The sequence below is a fragment of the Vidua chalybeata genome, assembly GCF_026979565.1.
Source record: "Vidua chalybeata isolate OUT-0048 chromosome W unlocalized genomic scaffold, bVidCha1 merged haplotype SUPER_W_unloc_5, whole genome shotgun sequence".
Taxonomy (NCBI): Eukaryota; Metazoa; Chordata; class Aves; order Passeriformes; family Viduidae; genus Vidua; species Vidua chalybeata.
The window spans coordinates 722,060-741,982 of NW_026530340.1; the positions used below are offsets into that span (position 1 = coordinate 722,060).

The window sequence follows — 19,923 nt, forward strand, 5'->3', positions numbered from 1 at the left end:
TTGGGTTGGAAAGGGATTGGGCAAAGTGGGATGCAAATCAGGGGGGGTGAGATGGGCATTGGGTGAGGTGGGATGGGGTTTGGGAGGTGTGAAATGGGGGAAATCAAACTTGGGAAGGGGTCTTGATGTCCAGGACAGGTGGGATGGGTTGGCATCGGGATTGGGGAGGTGGACTGGAGTCTGGAATGAGGCAGCCAAAGTTTGGGGATGATTAAGATAGGGGGAGCCTGTTACTGAGTGAGTTTTTGAACACTCTACATTCATGAAGAGATGCTGAGGTATTTCACAATCCTGAAACGGTTTTGGGGCACTCCCCAACTCTTGGGGGGCTTCCTGAGAGCAGCTCCATGGAGCCCCATTGCCAGGGGTGGTTGCTACGGGCACGAGCTCAGAGCTGTAGCCAGAGTCCACTGCCTCAGCACTGGAGAGCAGAGAAATTATGAACATCCCTAGACATCTCCAGCGTGTGTTCATGGAAGTCTGTGAGCTTACAGCAATCCCCTGGAGAGATGCACCTTAGGCTCTGGGCATTCCTCACAGCTCAGGTGAGGACAGAATCTTCCCCCAAGGTGCTCTGCAGCACTATGTTAATTTGTCCCAGTTCTGTCCTCCCCATTGGCCCATTGGCCTTTCCTACCCCTTTTACCCTGATATGTTCCTGTTCTAGCGAGGTCTCCCTTCCCTGTGTTCCATTGGTTTATGACCCTGCCTATCCACCCTGGCACTCCCTATTGGTCCCTTTCCCTGTGTACCACCCCTGAGCCCTCAGACCTTTGGCTCCTTGATGCTCTCCTCGACCCCCTCTTTTCCTGTATTTATACCCTAAACCCTCCTTTGTCCTTGTCTTTAACCCCCAGACCCCTGGAGCGTCAGACCCTAATAAACCCTGGCTGGAGCTCCATGCCTGGACCCTCCCATGTCTTCACTGCCGAGCTGCTCCGTGTGTGTGTGTGTGTGCTGGGGCTCTCGTGGCTCCTGCCCGTTAGCACAAAACACTCTCAGGGAAAGTTGTGCCAGCCACCACCACAGACCACAACAGTGTCCCTTGGGACCAAGAGGCCATTGTGACCCTGTGGGACCAAGGAGAGCATTGCTGCCCTGCCAGACCTCATGGAACCAAGGATCCACTGTGACACTGCAGGGCCTTGGGGGACCACGGTGCCATTGTGACACTGCAGGGCCCAAGGATCCAAGGGACTTGGTGACACCAAGGGGTCCCATGGAACCAAAGGGACATTGTGACACTGGGAGGCCTCATGGAATCATGGAGACCATTGGGACACTCTGGGGCCTCATGGAACTGTGGTGACACCAAGTTGTCTGGGAGTGTTGATCTGCTGGAGGGTAGGAGGGCTCTGCACAGGGCCCTGGACAGGCTGGATCCAGGGCCCAAATCCAACAAGGTGAGGTTTAACAAGTCCAAGTGCCGGGTCCTGCACTTTGGCCACAACAACCCCTGCAGCGCTCCAGGCTGGGGACAGAGGGGCTGGAGAGCAGCCAGGCAGAAAGGGACCTGCAGGGACTGATGGACAGCAGGCTGGACATGAGCCAGCCGTGTGCCCAGGTGGCCAAGAAGGCCAATGGCTCCTGGCCTGGATCAGGAATGGTGCGGCCAGCAGGAGCAGGGCAGTGATTCTTCCCCTGTGCTGGGCACTGGTTGGGCAGCGTCTCGAGTGCTGTGTCCAGTTCTGGGCCCCCAATTTAGGAAGGACATGGAGGGGCTGGAGCGTGTCCAGAGAAGGGCAACAAGGCTGGTGAGGGGTCTGGAGCACAAGTCCTGTGAGGAGCAGCTGAGGGAGCTGGGGTTGTTGATCCTGGAAAAGATGAGGCTCAGGGGAGACAAGGCGGTGTCAGGGCACAGGTTGGACTTGATGATCTCCAAGGTCTTTTCCAGCCTTGCTGATTCTGGGATTCTCTGAAACCACCCTTGGAGCAGGTGCTGGAGAAGCCCTGGGCCTCCTTTTCAGAAGCTGCAGCAGCCCAGGTCCCTCAGCTTCTCCTCACAGCCCCAAAGCCCATCCTGTCAGTTCTGCAGAGCCTCTGCAGCTCCTCCTCCTTGCCCAGAACAGGGAGCCCCACAGGCAGACACAGCAGCCCAGATGTGCCCCCCTGGCCTGGGCTGCCTCTGGCAAGGGAGCAGCACGAGGCACTGCAGGAGCCTGCAGACAATTCCTGCAGCACTTGTGGGATGATCCTGCTCCCCAAGGGACGTTCCCATGGTGCCAAGTCAGGAACTGCAATGGGGAGTGGGGCCAGAGAGGAAAGGGCAAACAGGAATGGGCTGTGTGCAGGGCAGGGAACAGGGGTGGGCAAGAGGAAGAAATTTGTAGCAGGAAGAGTAAAGAAAGCAGAGGTGAAGCCAAGGAAATGCTCAGGGCGGTTTGGGGTGGCTGCCAGGCAGCCCTGGCTCTGAGCAACAGCGTCTGCAGTGGGACAGGAAAGTCCCAGCTGATGGGAACAAACTTTCTGGCTGAGTGCAGAGGCCAGGACAAAGCTGAGTGGTTTCCCTGGCATCCCCCAGCCCTTCCTGGCCCCAGGGGCTGATGGCATTTGTGCTGCCTCAGGTTCATGTCCCCACAGCACGAGCACGGGGGTGCTCCCACCTGCTGTGTGCAATGCAAACAGGGGCTCCTGAGCCAGCGCTGCCGTGTCTGTGCCTGCAAGGATGGGGCACCTGTGTGAGCTGGGGGAGAGGCCAGGGCTGCAGAGGGGGGATGTTGTTGGCAGCTCCATGAGGACGCTCTGGGACGCTGCCCTGGGCTGTGCAGCGCACTGGGGATGGATCAGCCCCTGCTCTGCTGTTCCTTCCCGTCTCCCCCAGGGCCCTTGCAGAGCACCAGCCGTGCTGTTTGCCCCCAGCCTGCCCACGGCCAGCCTGGGGCTGCTCAAGGGGTTTTCTGTGCTGAGCATTGGCCTGGCCGTGTTCTTGAGAGAGCCTGGGCAAGGAGCCTGGAGCCCCCAGGCCCTGGCCTGAGGCGTCAGCGCTGGCCCAGCAGTGCCCATGGCCTGTCCCTGCTGCAGCCCCGGCACTGCCACCCCCAGGACTGTGCCCGGCCCCGAGAGCACTCAGGCCCTGCAGCAACACCAGGGCCACCAGGGCAGCGGGGCAGGGCCACGGGAGCAGCACTGGCAACACCAAGTGCTGCTGCTGCTGCTGGGCACAGCTGCTGTGCCAGCACTGATCTGCCCCCAGCTCTGCACACAGACATTGCTGCTGCAGCTCCAGAGAAGGCAACAAAAGGGCAGCTCTGCTGAAAACTGTGCTGGGAGATGCTTTTGTTCCTTTATTGCCACCGAGAGAGCAGCCCCTCATGGACACAGTCTGTGGCCACTGGGAAGGTGGAGAGAAACAAAATGAGAAATGGCACAAACAATGACATTTCCTTGGGGAGAAGATGAAAAAAGTAAAACAAAGGAAAAAATGCCCACAACCAAAGCAACATGTATCAAAGATAACTTTTACTACAAGTGACTGGCAAAAAATGGTCAGCAGTTTAATGTTTCTGAAAGCACCAGTCATCTGTCTGCACACTGCAGCCTTGAGCTCCTGGTTCCTCAGGCTGTAGATGAGGGGGTTCAGGACTGGAGGCACCACCGAGTACAGAACTGACAGGGCCAGATCCAGGGATGGGGAGGAGATGGAGGGGGACTTCAGGTGAGCAAACACTGCAGTGCTGACAAAGAGAGAGACCGCGGCCAGGTGAGGGAGGCAGGTGGAAAAGGCTTTGTGCCGTCCCTGCTCAGAGGGGATCCTCAGCACAGCCCTGAAGATCTGCACATAGGAGAAAACAATGAACACAAAACAACCAAATACCGAACACACACTAACAACAAGAAGCCCAAGTTCCCTGAGATAGGATTTGGAGCAGGAGAGCTTGAGGATGTGTGGGATGTCACAGAAGAACTGGCCCAGGGCATTGCCATGGCACAGGGGCAAGGAAAATGTATTGGCTGTGAGCAGCAGAGCATTGAGAAAGGCACTGGCCCAGGCAGCTGCTGCCATGTGGGCACAAGCTCTGCTGCCCAGGAGGGTCCCGTAGTGCAGGGGTTTGCACATGGACACGTAGCGGTCGTAGCACATGATGGTCAGGAGGAAATATTCTGCTGAGATGAAGAGCAGAAAGAAAAAGAGCTGTGCAGCACATCCTGTGTAGGAGATGGTGCTGGTGTCCCAGAGGGAATTGTGCATGGCTTTGGGGACAGTGGTGCAGATGGAGCCCAGGTGGCTGAGGGCCAGGTTGAGCAGGAAGAAGAACATGGGCGTGTGCAGGTGGTGGCCGCAGGCTACGGCGCTGATGATGAGGCCGTTGCCCAGGAGGGCAGCCAGGGAGATGCCCAGCAAGAGGCAGAAGTGCAGGAGCTGCAGCTGCCGCGTCTCTGCCAGTGCCAGCAGGAGGAAGTGGCTGATGGAGCTGCTGTTGGACATTTGCTGTGGCTGCACATGGGCACCTGTTCATGGAGAAAGGACAGTGACAAGTCAGGAGAGGCTGCTTGGAGCTAAACCTGGGCCATTCCCTGTAGCCTGTGCTGCTGGGACTCACCCACCCTTGTTCCTGCTCTGGGCAAACCTTCACCCAGGTCCCTGCCTGAGCTCCAGCTGTGCTGGCTGAGTGTGCCAGGAGCAGCCAGGGCTGTGTGTGGGGGCTCTCAAGGAGCCATCCCTGCCCTGCTGCCCTGGGTTTGTGGCCATGTGGCAGAGAGACACGGCTGGATATTCAGCATTTGTCAGGGGAATGACTTCTAATGTAGAAAGGGTTGGTAGCATCTGCACTTCCAGGTCTAAGGGAAATAGATGGCAGGAATTGGTTTTAGGAATTGTTTTCCTACCCACACATCATTGCTGGCTCTCTGAGGTCATAAATCCTGAGCATTCAAGCTGCACTCAGAGTTTGCCACTGAGAGATTGGAGAGGCAAAGGATTAATTAGGATATTTAACAGGAACATCCAGTAGGAGATTCAGTTGTCCAAGTTACACACCCCTGGCTCAACCCATTGGACTAGGTCCAAGGGCTACTTTGTCCCAGTTTTTGTTATCACTGCTCACATTCAAAACCAAAAATATTCTCCTTGTAGGTCCTATTCCTGATGTTAAGACTATATTTAAAAATCTATTTAAACAGTCAGCTTATTGTTCTAAAACCTAAGAGATAGGTAGGAAATGTACTACAGTCAATTAAGAATTACAGTTATTTAAGTACATAAAAGTAGTTTAATAGAGTTAATTAAGAGTTTAATAAAGTAAGGATTATAGATTTATAACTATAGAATAGTAATTTACAGAGCTATGAATATATGAAAGATGCATAAAAACCAAAAATCTTTTTTCATCACCCCAACTTTCCCATCCTTCTCCAAGCAGGAAATTGAAAACACTCTCCAGAAAGCTCCTGATCTTTACAGCAATCCCAGGCTTACCTTCATTGGGAAGTGTCCTCCGGAGCTGTGCCCAGGCTGGTCTGGAGCTGGGAGCAGCCCTGCCCCAGCCAGCAGCTCTCAGCAGCAGCACCTGCCCTGCTCAGGGTGGCTCCTTCCCCCCACAGCTTCTGGCCAGCGCTGGCAGCAGCTCCCCGGGCCGGCTGAGAGCTGTCCCTGGCAGGCAGCAGAGTCCCTGGCCCAGCACAGCGCCCTGGGCTGCAGGACCCTGCTCTGCAGGACAGCCCTGGGCACCCCTGGCTGCTCTGCACAAGAGACCATCAGAGAATGTACTCACAGGGGCTGTGGGCATTGGCATGTTCCAGCTGGAGGAGATCACTGCAGGAGCTGCAGCTGCATTGTCCTGCAGCCAGAGGTTCCTGTGCCAAGGGCTGGCAGTGATTCTGCCCCAGGCACTTCTCAGCACCTTCCCAGCCCTGACTGATTGAAGCTCTCTGTGCCTCTGGGCTGTGCCCGCGCTGGCTGCAGGCAGTGTCCCAGCCCTGCTGGGCTGGGAGAAGAGCTGCTCATCCAGAGAAATGTGCTTTTGAAGCTCTGCTTGGTTACCAGCATCACCCTCAGTGCCAGGAGCCCGGCCCAGCTCAGCAGCACAGACACAGCACAAGGACTTGAATGAGCCTCTGGTGCTTTGTGCTCAGGCCCTGAACATCAGGCCCTGAGAGGGAGCTGCAGAAACCTCTCCAGAACTCCCAAGTCAGAATCCAACTCCAAAGTTTCTTGGACTTTTAATGGGTCCCAGTGAGGGACACGCCTGAGAAAGTGTCCCCAGGCCCCAGGCAGAGCAGAGAACTGGAGGCACTGATGACAGGTGGGGACAAAGAGAAGCCAAGTCTTGGTGGCCTGGGGCACAGCAGGGTCTGCCACCAAGGGCTGTCAGGAGACACCTTGTCCTGAGGCCCTGGGGCCTCCTGGCACAGCCCCAGCCAGGCTGGGCACTGTCAGCCCCTTGTCCTGCCCTCAGCATCCCCCCCTAGCCCACATCCCAGTGGCCTCAAGGATCTGCTGGAAGGAGTCCCTGGGGAGCCTTGCTCAGGAATGGCCCTGGGGGCTCCACAATGCTCCCAGGCACTGCAGGTTTTTCAAAGGACTTTGGCTTTGGCTTTTGCCTTGCAGTCTCTGAGAGCTTTCTGCAATCATGGCCTCCAATTATCTGCTGTAATTAGTCCCTGGAGAGGCTTTGTCAGGAACAACACTCAGTCGGGCTCCTTAATGCTTCAAGGTACTTCAGTTCTTTTAAGGTACTTGGTGTTTCCCTTTTGGTACAGACTCTGTGAGAGGTTTGTGCAATCATGGCCCCAATTATCTGCTTTAACGAGTCCCTTGAGAGCTTTGTACTGACACTCAGTGGGGCTCATTAACACTTTGAGATACTCAACTTTTTCCAGGTACTTTGGATTTTCCTTTCCATACTGAGAGGTTTTTGTGCCATTTTGAGTCTCTGGGAGGTTTTTGTGCCATCCTGGCCTCCAATTCTCTCCTCCAAGGAGTCCATGAGGAGCCTGTTTTGGGGATGGACCTCAGTGGGACCCATTAATGCTTTGAGACACTTTGGGGTTTTCCTCTGCCTTTGACTCCTGGAATGTTTTGTGCAATCTCCTCTGAGGCCCTGAGGTTCCAGGGCTCAGCTCCAAATGCACCACGGGGCTCATTAGGATCAAGCAAGTCCTGACAAACCATGGCTCTGCCTTGATTTCCCTCTGCTCTACTGCAGTTCATTCTTTCACCAATTTGAGATTTCTCGTCCAATGCATCAATTAGTGTGGTGGGTTCAGTGCTGGCTAATTACCAGTGCACTCACTAGAATATACCTACTCATTTCCTGCTCTGAGATAGGATTAGGAGAAAGGCAAAGTGGGCTCAAAACTTTAAAAGTATATAAAGAAAAGTTTAGAATAATAAGTAATATAAAGAGTTATAAGAATAAAACCAAAAGTTTCAGAACACTTCCTCTCTCCATACAACCTGACAATGAAAATAGACAAAACCTAAAATTTTCTGTCAGTTTTCCACCTCTAGAATAGTCTTTCTTCTGTTCACGTAGGGAGAGAAGTTCCTGTTTTTAATGTTATGGAGACTTGCCCACAAGGAAACAGTTCTCTCATGGCTTTTCATTTGCACAAACAGCAGCTGCCAGGAAAAATCTGCAATTGTGAGTTCCCTCCCATTTTTTCACAGCTTTTCCCACAGCTGTGTTTATGGGCCATGTCAACTTAGGGGATATTAGTTTAAAGATGAGCTGTTTAAGAGCAAAGGTTCTCTTTATCTATTTCTGAAACCATCTTAATCTCTGGGAACAGAGATTTTCTTCTGTCACCTGAGAGCACAGGGTCTCATCACTCTTTTCTCTTTCAGTTTTCAAATTTCTCATGGGATCACAGCTACTTCAACGTTTGCTTACTTTAGCATGGAGGCCTCTGCTGAACAAATCATCTCCTCATCGTTTTCAATGCATTAGAGGGAAAAAGAGAGTCTGATGTATCAATTCCATCCTTCTCCATAGCTTTACCTGAGGATTTCAGCCCCAAGGTCAAGGCATCTCCTCATCCCTCCCATCTGGGACTCAACTTCCTCTTCACTGACCTCGGTGTCTTCACGTTGCTCCTGTGTGTGCCTGCACTTTGTCATTTTCTCTCACTGGAGGGAGGATGGAAGCACGGGAAGAGTCAATATCTCAGGCGGGGCCTGCAGATGGTTGCGTGAGCCTGGCTCCCTGGGAAGGGGCCCGGCCCCACGGCAGGAGCCGCCCGGCCCGCCCCGGCCCAGACGGGGGCTGGGCCGGCCTTGGCACCTCTTTGCTGGCCAGAAGGGAAAGAGACCCAGCCAGGCTTCTTCCTCTTTAACTTGTGTCTTCACAGAGGCGTGTGCAGTTTCCTTAGTGGTTTAACAGATTGTCAGTTCTCAAAGCTAATTACTGATTGTTTTTTTGTCAGACACAGAGGAAACTGCTAGCAGTTTCTCTCAGGACATCACTTCCGTGATGCAAAACCACCACAACAGCACAGAGCACAGAGCTCCTTTGTCCATATGTAGTGGTCATGGGCCCAAGGCATCAGAACCCCACCTTGGGAGATCTCTGGGTGCTCTCCAAGGTGTTTTCAAATGAAAACATTCAGCTCGTAGTCTAAGAAAATGACCAGAGGACAGGGCCTGCCTGACCTGTCTGTCCTGGCTACTTTTGTTATATCCTTGCAATCCTTGGGTATACAGAATTTCGGAGGCCAAATTCTAATTTTTGCCATGGTCTTTGGCAAGAAGGCTGTTTTCTTTTTCATAGGAAGTAAGGAACAGAGCCTCAGTGCTTCAGGGGAAAATGAGAGGTGACCCCTGGAGGCTAAGACCAGCCAGAGCTGGCAGATTTTGTTCTGAGAGATACCCTTGAATATAGGAAAATTTTTATGGAGGGTAACAATTTTGGCAATGGGCATCTGAAAAGACAGACAGTTCTTTTCCATAGCAAGGAAAGCATGAAGCCCCAGTGCTCCAGGAGCTGATGAGAGGCAGCCCTTGGCATTCCAAGATCAGCCAGACCTGTCAGGTGGCCCCTGGGAGGCCAAGCCAGCCAGACCTGTTCCATGTACCCTCGGTTCCATGGGGCCCCACAGTGTCCCAATGGTCCCTTGCTCCCAGGAGGCCCTGAGGTGTCACAATGCCCCCTTGGTGACACGAGGCCCTGAAGGGTCCTCATGGTCTCCATGGTTCCATCAGGCCCCACAGAGTCATGATGATCTCTGGGTCCATGAAGCCCCGCTGTGTCACCATGGCCCCTTGGTTCCATGGGCTCCAGTGGTGCCACAATGATCCCATTGGTTCCATGAGGTGCCCACAGTGTCACAGGGATCTCCATGGGAAGGAAAGAACCAAGCCCCAGTGTGGCAGGGGCAGCCACCAGAGGCCAAGGCCAGCCAGACTTGATGGTTCTGGCAGATTTTGCCTGGGAGCAACCCTTGGATACAGGGAATTTTGGAGGTGGAATCCCAATTTCAGACATGGACATCTGGTGGAGGAGAAGGAGATTTCTGTTCCATAGGAAGGAAAGCACAGAACACCGGTGCTTGAGGGGCAGATGAAAGGCGGCCATCAGAGGCCTAAGGCAGCCAGCCCTCTCTGTCCTGGTAGCTTTTGTCTGAAGGCAGCCCTTGGATATAGGGAATTTGGGAGGTGGAACCCCAATTTCGGCCATTTCTGTGTAGATAAGAAGGACGGTTCTTTCCGTGGGAAGGAAAGCACAGAGACCAAGAATTTCAAAGGCCGAAGAGAACAGAGGTGGCTCCTGGGAGGCCAAGCGAGCCAGACCTGTTTGTCCTGGCAGCTTTTGTCATGGAGGAAACCTTGGATACATGGAATTTGGTAGGAGGAATCTCAATTTTGACCATGGATAACTTGAGAAGAAGAACGGTTCTTTTTCATTGGAAGGAAAGCACCGTGCCCCAGTGTTTGGAAAGCAGGTGAGAGGCAGCCCCCAAGAGGCCAAGGGCACCCAGACCTTTCTGTCCTGGGAACTTTCCCTGGGGAGGAATCCTTGGATGTACAGAGTTTTGGAAATGGAATCCCAGTTTTGGCCATAGACCCCTGGAGGAGAAGGACAGTTCTCTCCCATAGGAAGGAAAGCCCAGAGCCCCAGTGCTTCAGGGGCAGATGAGAAACAGCCCTCGACATGCCAAGGTCAGCCAGACCTTTCAGGTGGTCCCCAGGTGGCCAAGGCAGCCAGACCTGTTCCATGTCCCCTTGGTTTTGTTGGACCCCACAGTGTCACAATGGTCTCCTTGGTTCCATGAGGCCCTGGAGTGTCACAATGTCCCCCTTGCTTCTGCAGTGTCACAATGGCCCCGTGCTTCCATGAGGCCTTGCAATGTCACAATGGCTTTGTGGTTCCACAAAGCCCTGATGTGTCACAATGGCCCCTCGGCTCCGTGTGCCCTCGCTGTGTCACAACGGCTCCTCTGTGACACTGCAGGCTCCACAAGGTCACCAGGGACCCTTGGTTCCTTGGGGCCCCCAAGTTCCACAATGGTCTCCTTGATTCCATGAGGCAGCACAGTGTCACAATGGCCCCTTGGTTCCATGAGGATCTGGAGTGTCACACAGGTTTGTGACATTTGTCCTTGCTGCCCCTCACATCCCACTGCCCCACAAACAGCCCCGAGCCACCCGTGAGGGACAGGCCCTGCTGTGCCAGGCTGGGCTCAGGGCTTGGCCTTTCTGCTTCCCCCAGCCAGCCCAGGCCTTGCTCAGCATTGCAGTTCCCTGCTCTGAGCCTTTGGCTCCCTGCAGTCCTGGCCTCAAGGAGCTGCTCTCACCAGTCCCTGGGGAGCCTTTGGCAGTGCCTGCCCTCAGTGGGACCCAGTGATGCTCCAAGGGCCTTGGAGTTTTGCTTCTGACTCCTTGAGCAGCTTCTTCAACCTTCTCTCTGTGCCTCAGGGTCCTGGACTCAGCCCCAAATCGCCTGTGGGGACCATCAAAATACAGAAAGCCTTTAGGGGCACCTTGTCTTCCTCAATGGTCTTCAAATCTCCAAGCCTTGTGAAGCTGATTGGAGTCAGTCTCAAACTGGATTAAGGAAGAAGATTTCAAAGTGCACCTCATGACTTCTTTTCTTTAATCAAGTGAGTATTTTTTTATTTTCCAGTTCAGAGAAGAGCTGATAGAAGCATTCCCCAGGTGATCTTGATGCTGAAGGTCTCCTTAGGAGGTCTGGGCATGTAGAAGAATTAGCCCCTTGAGGGCTGACCCTGTTTGGACAAGCTGCTCCTCAGCCCCAGCCTCACCATGTCTGACATGGCCCACCTGGCACTGACATCCCTGTGCCCTGCAGCAGAACCTGGTCCCTGAGCTCTGCAGCTCCATGTCCCAGCCCACTGCACTGTGTCCCACCTGCTCTCCTCAGGGCTCTGCCTGCACACAGGCCCAGGAGAAGTTTTCCTCTTGGGAAGGAAAGAATGGAAAAGCCTGAGCAGGTTTCCTGAACAACAAACCCCACTCAGGAAGCACCTGCTCAGTACAGGCTGCCTGGAATGGTGCCACCTTTCTACAAGGGACAGTGTGGCCAGAAATGATCTCTGGAAGCAGAATTCTCTGAGTCTCCCAGCTGGATTCTCTGTCCCTGTCCTTTCCCTGGATCTCTGTTGCAGATGGAAGCGTCTGGGGCCATCCTCACCTTCAAGCTCTCTTTTGAATGCAAACAGATGTTCCCAGCTGTGTTAAGCAGGATTTGCTCCATGTTTCTATAAATCTTTTGTGTTCCCCATGGAACAAAGGGGCCATTTTGGCACTGAGGGGGTGACGTGGAAGCAAGGAGTCAATTGTGACGCTGGGGTCCCATGGAAGCAAGGGGCCATGGTGACACAGCAGGGCCACGTGGATCCAGTGGTCCATTGTGACACTGTGGATCCAAGGAGACCATGGAGACACCCCCAGAACCTCATGGAACCAAGGAGCCCACGGTGACCCAGAGGGGCTGCATGGAGCCAATGGCCCATGGTGACACTGCCCATCCAAGGAGGCCATTTGGACACTGGGGAAGCTCATGGAGCCAGGTAGGCCATTGTGACACTGAGGAACTTCATGCCACCAAATATCCATGGTGACAGCAGGGCACCATGGGAACCCAGGAACCGCTGTTGGCAGTGCGGAAACTCATGGAACCAGGGGCCCTTGTGGCACTGCAGAACCAACACAGCTGCTGCACCTTGTCCCCTGGCCCTGCACAGCTCCTTGGGAGGCACGGCAGGAGCAGCACCCTGGGAGCCTCGGGAATGCCCCTCTGGCATCCATGGCACACGCTCCCAGGGGCTGGAATTCCAGTTCCCAGCCAGGAAAAGATCTTCCTGCCCTTGAAGGCAAAGCTCTTATGCAAGAGCCAAAAGCCAAGTGCAGCAAGATCCTACAGTGACATTTCACTGCCAGCCTTCATAACTTCACCCATGGTGGTTGTAGCTCCTGGATTGGGAATGAAATCAGGGTGGGGTCTTTGGTGGGAGCTGCCCTGGGTCAAGGGAAACAATGAGAGGGAAACAGAGCAGGCAAAGAGAGGCAGGAGAGAAAAGAGGACACAAACACAATCAGCTGAGAAGGCGGCACTCGGGAAAACAAACCAGAACTGATGGAAAATGAATGGGACAGGAATCAATAATTCTGAAATTTTTATTTACTGCTAAAATACATCCCATCCACCCAGTCCCACACAACCCCAATCCCACTGCTCCAAATTTGGATCCCACTTCTCCCAGTCTTCTTCCAACCCCATCTCACCCTAGAGGCTAAGGAATTGAGTAATTTTGGCATGGGATTGAGATTATTTGAGATGGGAACAAGCCATTTTTAGATGAGATTGAGACTTTTTTGGGGTAAGATTGCGTTGTTTTCAGTGGGACTATTGTTTGTTGTTTGGAATGCAGAGAGATGAAGAACAGTGCCCAAAATCCCCCAAGGACCAACAAGTCTTCCATAATATGTCCCCAAACTATAAATTCCCCCTCAATTAGCTGTGAAATTGTGAGACTTTAGACATCTCTGACAAATTTCTTTCTTTTTTTGTCCTATTTCAGGTGTTTTTATGGGATGAAGATAGATCAGAAGAATATTAGGGCCAAACCAAAATGATAACCAGCCAGGTGTCTTCCCAACATGGATCACAGGGAATGTGGGTCACTGGGGCTCTGACCAACGTGGGTCCTTCCATGGGGGATGGAGTTGGAGCAGTGCACAAAGCTCTTCCTGCAGTTGGGGCACTTGCAGGGCTTCCCTTACCGGTGGGTCTGCTGGTGTCGGGTCAATCCAGAGCTCTGGATGAAGCTCTTCCCACACTGGGGACACTCGTAGGGCCTCTCCCTGGTGTGGACGCGCCGGTGCCCGATGAGGTGGGAGTTGTGCTTGAAGCCCTTCCCACAGTCAGGGCAGAGGAAGGGCCTCTCCTCGGTGTGAATCCGCTGGTGCAGGAGGAGATGGGAGCTGGTGTGAAACCTCTTCAGACACTGGGGACACTCGTAGGGCCTCTCCCCAGTGTGGGTCCTCTGATGGCAGATCAGGCTTGAGCTCTGGCTGAAGCTCATCCCACATTCCCCACACTTGTAGGGCCTCTCCCCGGTGTGGATGCGCTGGTGCTTGACGAGGGTGGAGCTGTGCTTGAAGCTCTTCCTGCAGTCGGGGCAGCGGAAGGGCCTCTCATCTGTGTGAATCCGCTGATGCACAAGGAGACTGGAGCTGGTGTGAAACGTCTTCTGACACTCGGGACACTCGTAGGGCCTCTCCCCAGTGTGGACCACTTGGTGGATGATCAGTTTGGACCTCTGGCTGAAGCCCTTCCCACATTCCCCACATTTGTATGGCCTTTCCCCAGTGTGGATGACCTGGTGGCTGATCAAGTAGGACCTTCGGCTGAAGCTCTTCCCACATTCCCCACACTCGTAGGGCCTCTCCCCAGTGTGGATGCGTTGGTGGATGATGAGATTGGATCTGCAGCTGAAGCCCTTCCCACACTCCCCACACCTGAAGGGCCATTCCCCAGTGTGGATCATCTGGTGGCAGACCAGGTTGTTGCTCTTCCTGAAGCTCTTCCCACACTCCAAGCACTTGTGGGGCTTCTCCCCATTATGGAGCTGCTCATGGACCACCAGCTCTGAGCTCTGGCTGGAGCTCTGTCCACCTTCCTGGCCCAGGGTGGGTCTTTCCTCCTCAGAGCACCCTGGGCTGAGTTTGCAGCTCCTCCTCCTGTAGGATCTCTGGGGATTTTCCTCCATGTTGGATTCCTGTGCCATGGAGCCGCTCAAAAAGGCCTCTGCCACGAGGTTCTGCCGTGGGGATTTGTCCTCCGTGGGCTCCATCCTCAGCTCCTTGTCTGGGGGAGGAAGGACAAGGAGAGGATGGGATTTGCCTCCGTGCCAGAGGGAAGGGGAAGGAGATCCCCCCAGTGCATCCCCGGCATGATGGCGTCGGCAGTGGGGTTGTCCAGCAGCCGGGGGCCGTGCTGGGCTGGGAGATGGAGCAGGAGAGAGGGGGAAAGGGGCACTGACTTCCTCCTCACCTGCCTGGGTGTCCCAGGGCTCCTTCCTCTTCCTCGCAGCCTCCTCCTAAATCTGGCTAAGGTCTGGGAATGGGAAATCCTGGTTTGAGGAAAAACACGGGATGAACACGTTGAGTTTGAAGGTCCCTCTGCGCAAGTCCATCTGTAGAAGTCACCGGCCATCTGGGGTCCATAAAAACCTCGCAAACACCAAGATTCAGCCCTGAAAATGCCTCCCAGGAGTTCCTCGTTCCTGGTCCCTCCCCTTTGGTGTTCGGGGTTCCCCCTGTCCCAGCTGCTGGGGGTCACGCTTGGACTGGGGGTCCCCCGTCTACTCAGTCCCTGCCCTCCCCAGGCTGCTGGGAGTCCAAGGAACCCAAAAAGTTCCCCCCATTTCCATCTCCCCACTTAGGGATGCTGGGGGTTTTGGGGTCCCGGGCTCCCTTGTCCCCTTCTTCTCTGCTTTGGGCTGCAGCGGCTCCAAGGAGTCCCCCCTGCCCCTCTCCAGGCTCTTGAGGGTCCCGCCGATGGCGGCGCTCCCCCCTCTCTGGGCTCCCCACTTTGGGCTCCTGGGGGACACAGGGCTCTGCTCCTCCAGGCTGCCTCTGTCGGCAGCCGCCACCGGGACCCCCCAGTGTCCCCCCAAGGGGCCTTTTCCACTCAGCTTTGCAGTTCTTCATTCCCCAAACATCCCCCCAAAAAACCCCACCCAGGGACCCCCCAGGATATCTGAGCCAAACTGTCCCTCCCCAGGCACCCGTGGGATCAGGGGGGTGATGATCCCACGGGTGGGGGCTGCGAATTTAGGGGGTGCTCGGCCTTGTGGTTACTTCTCTTTTCCTTAATCCTCCTTTCTCCCTCCTCTTCCTCTACCTCCTGTGCCTCCTCTTCCATCCCCCATTCTCCGCCTCCCTAAGCCCACCTCCTTCTCCTACTTCCATCCCTTCTGGCTCTCCTTCTTCATCCCTCCTCTTCCCTCCCTCCTCCTCCTGCCCCAGGAGCAGCGACACCCTCGGTGTCCCGTTCCCGCAGCCCTGGCAGCCCGCGGCAGGAGCGGGGATGGAGCCGGGCCAGGTCGGGATGGGCAGCGCGGGGCTCTCGGCTGCTCCCACCTGCTGTTCCAGGGGGGAACCTGGCCCGGGCAAATGGAGAGGCAAACTGGGAAAACTGGGGGCTGCACATCCAAACTGGGCCTTGCTGGGGACCCTGCCTGGGCACTGCCAGCCCTTGGGGCTCCTCTGGGACATCCGGGAGGGGGGAACGCACAGAGGGCTGGGGGATGCCAGGAGTGGCAGCACTGGGAGGGACTGGTTTGTACTGGGATTGTACTGGGATCATACTGGGAGCAGCTGGCCATACCAGGGCAGACTGCAATCACGCTGAGGGAGACTGGGATCATACTGGGATGGAGTAGGAGACTACAGGGGGCAAATGAGAGCACACTGGGGACAAATGTGATATACTGGGAATGACTGGGACCATTCTGAGGGTGACTGGGAGGAGCTGTGAGCAATTGGGAGGAACTGGGAGTCACTAGGTGCATGCTGGGGGTGACTGGAAACAACTGGGCTTATACTGGGATGGACTGGGATCATATTGGAGGTGACTGGAACATACTGGACTTACACTGGGATCATTCTGGGAGTTACTGGGACTATCCTAGGAGCAACTGGGAGAACTGGAAACACACCAGAGTAAAGTGGGAGCAACTGGGAACAGCTGGGACTGTGCCGGGGGCAAATTGCATAACGGGGAATTACTGGAATTCCCCCCATGGTGGGAGCAGCCCCTGGCGGTCCCGGGAGCCCCGAACCCCTTTCCCGGCCGTGCCGCCCCTCCAGCCCCAGCACCCCCCATTGCCGGGGTGCCGGCACTGCCAGGGGTCCCCCCCTCTCGGGGTCCCCGCTGGGGCTTCGGGGCTCTCCTCTCTCTGGGCTCCCGCTCAGGGAAGCCGCGGCTCTCCCGGGGCTCCCCAAAACCGCTGGGGCTCTGCCGCCACCGCCGCCCACCGGGACCCCCCAAAAACACCTCCCGGGGACCCCCCGATGTCCCCTCGAGGGCCAGCTGCGGCTCGGCTTTGGAGCCCTGCCAGCTCCAAACATCCCCCCCAAAAAACCCAAACCCAGAGAGCCCCGGGAGATTTGGGGCGAGCTCCCCCTCCCCGGGCACCTGCGGGATGGGGGGCGATGCTCCCGGGGTGCTGCGAGTTCAGGCAGTGCCGGAGGCCCGCGCTTCATCCTCCCCTCTCCTCCGGCTGCTCCCTGCTGCCGCTCCGCCTCTTCCTCCCTCCCTCCTCCTCCTCCCCCGCTCCCGAAGTCCCCCCAGCCGCGGGAGGGGCGGGGATGGAGCCGGGACAGGTCGGGACGCAGAGAGGGCTGGGGGGGATGCCAGGAGTGGCAGTGACTGGGCTGTACTGGGATCGTACTGGGAGCAGCTCCTGGGTGCCTGAGTTCTACTGGGATCATACTGGGATCATACTGGGAGCGAGGAGGAGCAGCGCGATGGCTCCAGCGCTGGGGCTGGGGGCGCTCCTGGGGCCCTGGGGGGCGGTGAGAGCTGAGGGGGACCCCCGGCACCGGGACTCTTTGGTCGCCCATTCCGGAGCACCGAGGGGCCCCTGAACCCCCATTCCCGGGCGCCGCCATCCCCCCGCACCCCCATTCCCGGCGTGGGTTCCACCCTGCACCCCCTTATCCGGCACCAGCAACACCCGCACCCCTTTCCCGGCCATCCCGCCTCTCCCAGCCCCCAGAGCTCCCTTTTCCTTCACCCAGAGACCCCCTGGACCCCTATTCCTGCCTTTCCCAGCGCCCAGCCCCTCCTTTCCTCAACACCGAGGACATCTGGGACCCCTATTCCCAGCCAGCCCGGGTTTTCCCACCTTTTGCTGGGAATGGGGACACCGGGGACCCTTGGAGTCCCCTTTCCTGAGGATAGTGACACAATTAAGCCCGCCCAAACTCCTCCTGGATCTCCCCTAACCCCCCAGTGGGGATTCCTGAGAGTTCCCCGGTGTTTCCCCTTTCCCAGGACTTAGGGGGTCCCCCCGGACCTGTCCGTGCACCCCCAGATTTCTTCCACAGCCCCCCTGTGATGGTGCAGGGTGGGGGCCGAGTGCTGGTGCCCCCCTGCCTGCAGCAGATCCAGCGGTGAGGGGAGTTTGGGGGGTCCCTGAGCATTTGGGGTCCCCTGGGGTTTGGGGTGACCCCGGGCCCCCCAGGATCTCCCTGAACACGCTGACGCTGCCCGTGCACAGTGAGGAGGTTCATACCTGGCACGGGGTCCCTGCTCTGTCACCGGCATCGCCCAGGTACCCCCAAACCCTCCCGGGAACCCCCAACCCCCCCGGGACACCCTAACCTCCCCAGGACCCCAAAACCATCCCTGGGCCCTCCAAAAACTCCCCAAGACCGCAGAACCCCAGACAGATCCCCCCCAGACCCTCCCAGGACATCAAAATTCCCACAGGACCTCCCAACACCTCCCAGAGCCCCCTGAGAAGGTTCATACCCGGCACGGGGTCCCCATCTCTGTCACCGGCAGGTACCCCGAAACAGCCTTGGGTTTCCCCTGGGATCACCCACTCCCCCCTTTTGGGAATGCTGAAAACTCCCCTGGAACCGCCCCAAAAAATCCACCGGGACCCCAAAAACCCTGGAGATACACAAAACACCCCCAGGAATTCATCATAAGCATTTATACCCAGCACAGGGTCCCCATTGCCATCGTCGGCATCACCCAGGTACCCCCAGACCCTCCTGGGACCCCTAAACCCTCCTGGGACCCCCAAACCCTCCCAGGTACCCCCAAATCCTCCAGGAACTCCCAACGCCCCCGGGCTCCGCTGCCAGAAGCAGCGGGAGTGGTGTTGCCCTTTTAAGGGGACTTAGAGTGGACCTGACCAGAGCGGGGGGCCCTTAAACCCTAAAAATCCACCCTGGGGGGGCAAAACATCCCCTACAGGGGCTTGGAGTGGGGGCCCAATAAAAAATGTCACTTAAAGCCATCATGATCCCCCCTAAAAAGGGACTTGTGAGGCTGCGACCCCACAAACACCCTAAAATGGGGAGGAAAAACACCCTTGGAGTGGTGGGAGCCCCCCAGAAAACCCTAAAGAGAGGAAAGCTCCTCTTCAGAGGGGCGTGAAGCCCCTTCAAGGCCCTCGAGGAGGGACAAGATCCCCTCCTCTGCTGGGGCCTCTCCGAGCCGGGAGCTCTCCCGTTCGCTGCCCTCGGGGAAGCCCCGAACGACGGCGGCTCCTGGGCTGAGCCCCCTCAGCCGGGGCTGCAGAGGGAACTGGGGGGGCTGGGATGGGGCCTGGGGGTCCTGGGGTGACCTGGGGGAACCTCAGCGGCTCCCACTTCCCCCTGTGCCCCCTCTCCCACCCCCTTCCCATTGTTCCCCCCAAACCTCCACTCCCCAGCTGGGTTTGGGGGTGCTGCTACCAACACCCTGACCCACAGGGTGTCAGGTCGTATTCTGACTCTGTCAGTTGTTTGGGTTTTTTTGTTTGTTTGTATTATTGCAGTTATATTTTTAATTTTCCTAGTAAAGAACTGTTATTCCTATTCCCATATCTTTGCCTGAGAGCCTTTTCATTTCAAAATTATAATGAATTGGGAGGGAGGGGGTTCACATTTTCCATTTCCAGGAAGGCTCCTGCCTTCCTTAGCAGACACCTGTCTTTTCAAACCAAGACAGATTTTGGTGCCCAACGTGCAGCACAAGAGCATCGAGAGAAAAACGGAATAGCAGTTCTTGAGTAACCTAATTTTTGTGTGCTGCTATAGAAACCTCGTTAAGCGACACCATGTGGTCCAGCTCACCCTGGTTTGGGTAGCACATGGTCGTGGCTGTGCCAGCTCCCCCACCGACCTCCAGCCCTGGGAACCTGGAGCAAGCGGAAACCACAACTTTGCGAATGCTGCCTGTGCCTGAAGCAAATGGAAAGAGTACTGGGGCGTGAAAAATAAAGATTGTTTATTTTCAGAAGCACAGCAATGAGAACACAGAACACATTTACATTGTAAGAATATTTGTAACAACAACTGTCTGTAGAACGTATATACCTAAGAACATATCTAACAAAAGTCTATGAAACGTATTCACAGAAGGCAAAAAGAAGCCCTAAAACCTATATCCTAAAGACAACAACAAACTCTAAAACGTATGTACAAAAGGGTGGCATCTCTGTCGGGGATCTCCATCAGTCCTCGAGGAAAAGCAAGTGCCACAGTCACTCCAATCAGGCAGAGAGGGCTCTTCCATGTGCCCCCAGGCTGGCACAGCAAGCGCAGGACAGGCTGGGGATGGCCACCAGAATCCAGTGCACAGGTACCACATCCCTGAGCAGGGACCACCCAGCCCAGTCCCAGCCTGGCAGCAGGGGACCCACTCTGCTTGTGGGGACCACGTCCTGCTGCTGGTATTGGTCTTCATCCCAAGATCATGGCCTCTTCCTCATCTTTTTCATCAATGTCCATGTCCTCAA

General features: G+C 55.9%; 1 long non-coding RNA gene and 2 pseudogenes across 1 annotated transcript; 2 read left to right on the forward strand and 1 right to left on the reverse strand.

Annotated features, from left to right (window-relative positions):
• Positions 1-16,897, reverse strand: part of LOC128782905 (zinc finger protein 850-like) — a 211,394-nt pseudogene extending 194,497 nt beyond the window's left edge.
• Positions 1-19,923, forward strand: part of LOC128782907 (zinc finger protein 345-like) — a 258,868-nt pseudogene that overhangs the window by 79,259 nt on the left and 159,686 nt on the right.
• LOC128782984 (uncharacterized) lies at positions 8,152-13,039 on the forward strand. Its single transcript, XR_008428933.1, has 3 exons — positions 8,152-9,879; positions 10,853-11,967; positions 12,979-13,039. It is a non-coding gene; the product is annotated as an uncharacterized LOC128782984 (long non-coding RNA).